We start from the raw sequence: 5,650 nt of genomic DNA, 5'->3' as shown, positions 1-5,650 counted from the left end.
TTGCACGTAGAGGAGGATTAGGAGGAACTTGACGGAGGACCAAGGGGGAGAAGAAGGGCAGAAATGGTGGGGGAAAGGGAGAGAGGCAAACCGTGAGAGACTCTTGAATGCTGACAAAAACTGAGGACTGATGGATGTGGGGGGGAGGGGGGGATGGGCATGGAGGAGGGCACTTGTGGGGATGAGCACTGAGTGTTATGTAGAAACTAATTTGACAATAAACTATTTGTAAAAAAAAAAAAAATGACATTTTGAACTTCAAGCCTGGGACCTCAATTCCCACTTTGCAGGAAAGACCAGACAAACTGGAAGGGCAGGAAGCATCCTAAAAGACCTGAGTTGAAAGGCCATGGGCAGGAGCTGGACAGACTTACCGCCAGACACACACAGCAGCAAAGGAATCCTGGATCCACTACTGAACAGGAAGGAGTCAGGAAACTTGAGTTATATCCCTGCCTCCACCACTAACTCATGATCTTGAACGAATCACTTAACCTTTCTGGACCTCAGTTTCCTCATTTCTAAAATAAGCTGTGAGGATTACTGGGCACTGACTTCCTTTTCCATGCTGACATTCTGCAATGCTATTTCTGGAGATGAATATAACTGATCCTTCCTTCATAATAACCCTGGAATTCCCTTCTCCCTGCCTAGTGGCCTAGGTCTTCACAGAGCCATTAAGAGTATGACTCCTTCCACTTACTAGCTGTGGGATCTCAGGCATATCATCTTATCTCTCTTTGCCCCAGGTTCCTCATCTACAGAACTTATATAGTAACTGTCCCTATCTCTTTGGGTTGCTGTGAGGAATAAATCACGTGAATATATGTAAAAGGCTTAGGACAGAGTGAGACAAATTATTAAGAACAATATAACTGTTAGCTATTCTCAAAATTATTCACTGTGTTGTTTTTTGACTTCTCTTAGGATGAGGGACCCTTGAAGCCAAGACAGGGGAAGATGGACACTGTTTGACAATCTCCTTGGTCATGCAAATAATTCAGGAGTGGCCATGGTGACACTCTCCTTTGGGCTTGAAGAAGTAAAGCAGTGCATTGAGGGGTATGATGACCATATTTTCAGAACCTCAAATTAGGCCATATGATTTTACAAGCCTGATTACACTTGTTAGGCAAGTGGGAAAGATCATTTGAAGTAAAAACTGTTGTACATTTTTGCCATACTTATGAAAAGATTTCATTTGCCTACATCCTTGTCCTGTCCCTCAACAAACACTTTAATGGCCCAAAAGAAATGACACTTGCATTAGACCAGACCCAGTCATACTATGCCCTTGCACCCTGAGAAATGCTTTCTAAATGCTTCAGGGACAGAACAGCACTTGTGGACATAAATCATATGCGTGCGCATGTGCGCGCGCACACACACACACACACACCTCCTTTTTTCTCTCCAAGTCTGAAGTTCCACCAACTTCAGGCTCCTCCAGCAAATTCCAGATGAGTCATTTTCCAAAACCTCCCTTGTCAGTACTGCCTTTTAGTGCCAACTTCCTCTGTGCAGAAAATAAAATAAAAATAAAATAAAATAAGACATGAAATTGATGGGTCCTGCAGCCTTCTAAAACAACTCCATTTCATTTACAATGCTTATGGAGAATTGCTTCCAAAAACCCAGGTTCTTATGACAGTGCCCTCTACTACAAAGTTGTCATAAGGCTGAGGGCAGTGGAAGAGAGACCCTGACTGGCCTTGAATGCTGAGGGTCTTGGTCAGAATAGCAGTTCACGTGTGTTTTTGCATCCAGGGTCTTTCAAGTCTACAACTATACTCATTTCTCACAGCAATCCTGTGGGCACATGCTATCATTGTTGCTATTTCACAAGAGAGGCAACTGAGGCTCAGAAAAAGGAAATGACTCGATAAAAAATCCAAATTTATGTTTCAACTGGACCAAACATCCATGTCTCCTTGGACTTCTACTTCAATGATTTTTCTCAAGAATAACAAATAGAGGGCACCTGGGTGGCTCAGTCAGTTAAGCATCCGACTTCGGCTCAGGTCATGATCTCACGGTTCATGGGTTCAAGCCCCTCATCGGGCTCTGGGCTGACAGCCAGCTCAGAGCCTGGAGCCTGTTTCAGACTCTCTCTCTCTCTGACCCTCCCCTGCTCATGCTGTCTCTCTCTCTCTCTGTCTTAGAAATAAATAAAACATTAAAAACATTTTTTCGAAAAGAATAACAAATAGGATTTTCCTCATATGCCATTTCTAATCTATTGGTGATGGTTGACCAGTGATCTAGCATTGAAAAGGAATCTAAGGTCATGCCTAGGCTATGATTGATTAGCAAAGTTCGACATGACACAGATAAGAAAGTGGTAGTACATGTGCCAGACATTTGCCATCTTGTGCTATGTCATGGCATCTACATTCTTAAACTTCTCCCTGGATTCCAGCAATCTACACACTGTTACGTCTCAGAAGTATCTCTTTTCATTGCAAGTAAGCTCAAATACACTTAAGCTGAAAAAGGAAGTTTTACTATAAGAATATGGTCTCTTAGAACCAGAGGATCAGAAATGCTGACAGGCCTGTTGGTGGATTAAAACCAAGAACTGAATTGTCATTAGGAACTCAGGCAGACTTTCCCTGTTGCTTTCCTTGTCTCTGTCTTGTTCTCTCTAACTCTTTCTAGCCCCCCCACCCCCACCCTCATGCCTTATCCTTATTCTCCTCCTTCTCTCTCTCTCTCTCTCCTTCTTGAGCCACATATTCATTTGTATTTGCATCTCTGAGCATTTCCTTTATTCTTCTTTCTCTGTGGATCAGTTTTCTCTCTTTCTCCAGGCACATGGGACAGATTAAAATAGCCTTTTCCAATAGAAATACAATGCAAGTCAAAACATAATTTAAAAATTTTAGTAGAAACATTTCAAAAAGGAAAAATTAGGTTAAAAATATGCCTTTAATCAAGATATAATTTAACATGTAATCAATATTAAAAAATTTAATGAGGTATTTCAATTTTTTTTTTTTACCTCATGCTAAGTCTTTAAAATCTAATGTATAGTTTATACTCACAGAAGATTTCAATATGGATTGGCCATACTTCATATGACCTGTGTTTAGTAGCTACCAAACTGGACACCAAAGATCTAGAGTTCATATTACTTTGATTCTAGCAATGACTTGGGAATGGCTAGCATCTCCGAATATCCATTTCAGGGTTTCAGGACAGAAAATCTGTCTGGCCCGTATTGAGTCAGGTGTCCATATCTCATCCAATCACCCTTGGCCAGGAAGGGAAGGATCACATCCTATAAATATGGAGGTTGAAGGGGAGGGCAGTTCTCAGAGAGGAGGTTGAAGGGCTGGCCTGGGCTTAAAGGATATATAATACCACATTTACAGAAAACTTGTTAGGAAGAAACATGTAGTGTTACCTGATTCTCTAGAAGATTCCAGAAATTCTCAATAACCTTGCATTTGGGGGATATAAGACAGAGATGCTCCTCAAGACAAGAACAACCCAAGAAAAATAGTGTGCTGCCACCTGGGGGAAATTAAGTATGCATCCCTAACTCAGATGAGACCCAGAGCTACCTAGAGAGAAGACACCACCATGCCAGATAAACTCAGCACTGGATCAGAAGTCTGAGGCAGGGGCTGGGAAAAAGGCCTTAATATGATCACTTCCTCAAATTCAGGACTCATCTTCAAGAATGAATTTAATCCAGGAAAGAAAATCCCATGCAGCTTGGGAATCTGCCCTGCCCCCCCCCCCCCCAGGCCTCAGGATAGAACATTTGTCATGCCATTTGCCAACACCAAGAGCTCCCCTTTATGCAGACGCTTTTCAGTTACACAAACAATTTTTGTGGGAACATCCAGTAATCTCTGCTTTTGTTTATGGAAGCTCTTCAATATGAAGAAGGCTTAAGTCCTTAATGAGAGCAGAGGAAATAGTTGCTCTTTCTCTCCTCAGGACACTGGGACTCTGAAGGACCGTATGCCCCTTGTTTAGTCAGCTACAATCATTTTCTGAGGTGATCGTGTCAACCGTTTGTCACGGATCCTCACCCAAGCATGTTCACTTAGCCCTCAGTTAATAACAGGGACAGAGAAAGATAGCCATGACTGCACATTGCTCTGAGGAGAGCAAATGATGGGGACAGGGTGGAAAGGTAATAAGGTGAGATTCCCAGAAGCCTGTTTCCTTGGCTGAGGCACCAAGCCACATGGTTAGCATCTTTCAAAGTGTAGGACTATGGCTTTCTGATGCTTCAATGTTTTCTAAGTCTTCACGTTTTTCTTAGGGTAACGTCCAAACTCATCATTGTGGCCTCTGCCTACCTCTTTGACATCATCATGTAGCTCACTTTAGTCCAATACAGGTCTCCTTTATGTTCCTTTGAACACGGCAATCCATCAAAATCTGCTCTTCCCTAGCTCTGTGTGGCTGGTTCACTCTCATGGTTTGAGAACTCAACTCAAATGCCAGTTCTTCAGAGAGGCATCACTGATCCTCAAGCATAAAGTAGTCCCCCACCCCTCCCTGCAAGCCATTCTTCAATCAATCACCCACTTGGTAACACTCTCCCCAGTTTGAAATGAACTTATTTATTCATTCATATCTTCTCCACTGGGATAGATATAAGTGTCTTCAGGATAAAGACACATCTAGTTTATTAACCGCTGAACTCCAGGGTCCAAAACACTGGCTGCCACACAGTAGGATCTTAACAACTATCTGTTCAGTAAGGGAATCAACTATCTGGGAGTACCTCAGACCTGCTAAATCATATATATCTTCTGGGAGCAGTGCCTGGATTCAGCATTTTTCACAAGAGTCTCAGACAATTTGTATACACCTTGGGATTTGAGAAAAATTGTGTTGATTTTATGTACCTAGTCAACAGCCCATCTTTCCTTCTTATCCTCAACCTTAAGGTTCTATACTGCCTGAACCTGGGGAGAAATTGGAGGACATTTAAGTCTCTTCCAGCTTGGTGGCTCAATCTGTCCTTCCTGCAACTATTCATTGAACAGTGATGCATCAGGAGTGTGGAATAATGAGCTCAATGTGGACAAGAGTCAAGTGAGTCTTTATTGTTTATCTCTGCACTGAGCAGAATGCCTACAATAAATATTTATCAAATTATATATATTATATAATACATAACACATATAATATACATTAAATAATATTCATAATAATATATAATATATTATATAATACATTCATAATATTATGAAATACATATATACTATATTCATAATATTATGAAATACATGTTAATATATCATTAAATATATATCAAAACATATTATAAACTATATATCATAAAATCTAAAAGCATATATTATAAAATATATTAAAAATCTAAAAGCATATATTATAAAATATATATAATATATTTAACATATTAAATATATAACGGATATTATAAAATATAGATATTATAAAATATGAATTACAATAAATATTTGTTAAATCAGTTAATAAACAAAGTCAGAAGCACCAGGCAACATGCTAGGCACTAAATATGACAGATCAATATACTTGCTCTAAGTCTAGAGGGAAGACAAAAATGGAAAATTATAATTAGAATATAAGCTATATGTACCAGGCACTGTGAAGGTAAGGTTTGGGCTACATTGTTTTATTTCTTCTGCATCCCCTTCTC

Source organism: Hyaena hyaena, unplaced genomic scaffold (assembly GCF_003009895.1).
Source record: "Hyaena hyaena isolate Hyena2069 unplaced genomic scaffold, ASM300989v1 scaffold_253, whole genome shotgun sequence".
Classification (NCBI taxonomy): Eukaryota; Metazoa; Chordata; class Mammalia; order Carnivora; family Hyaenidae; genus Hyaena; species Hyaena hyaena.
This window is presented reverse-complemented; position numbering follows the sequence as displayed.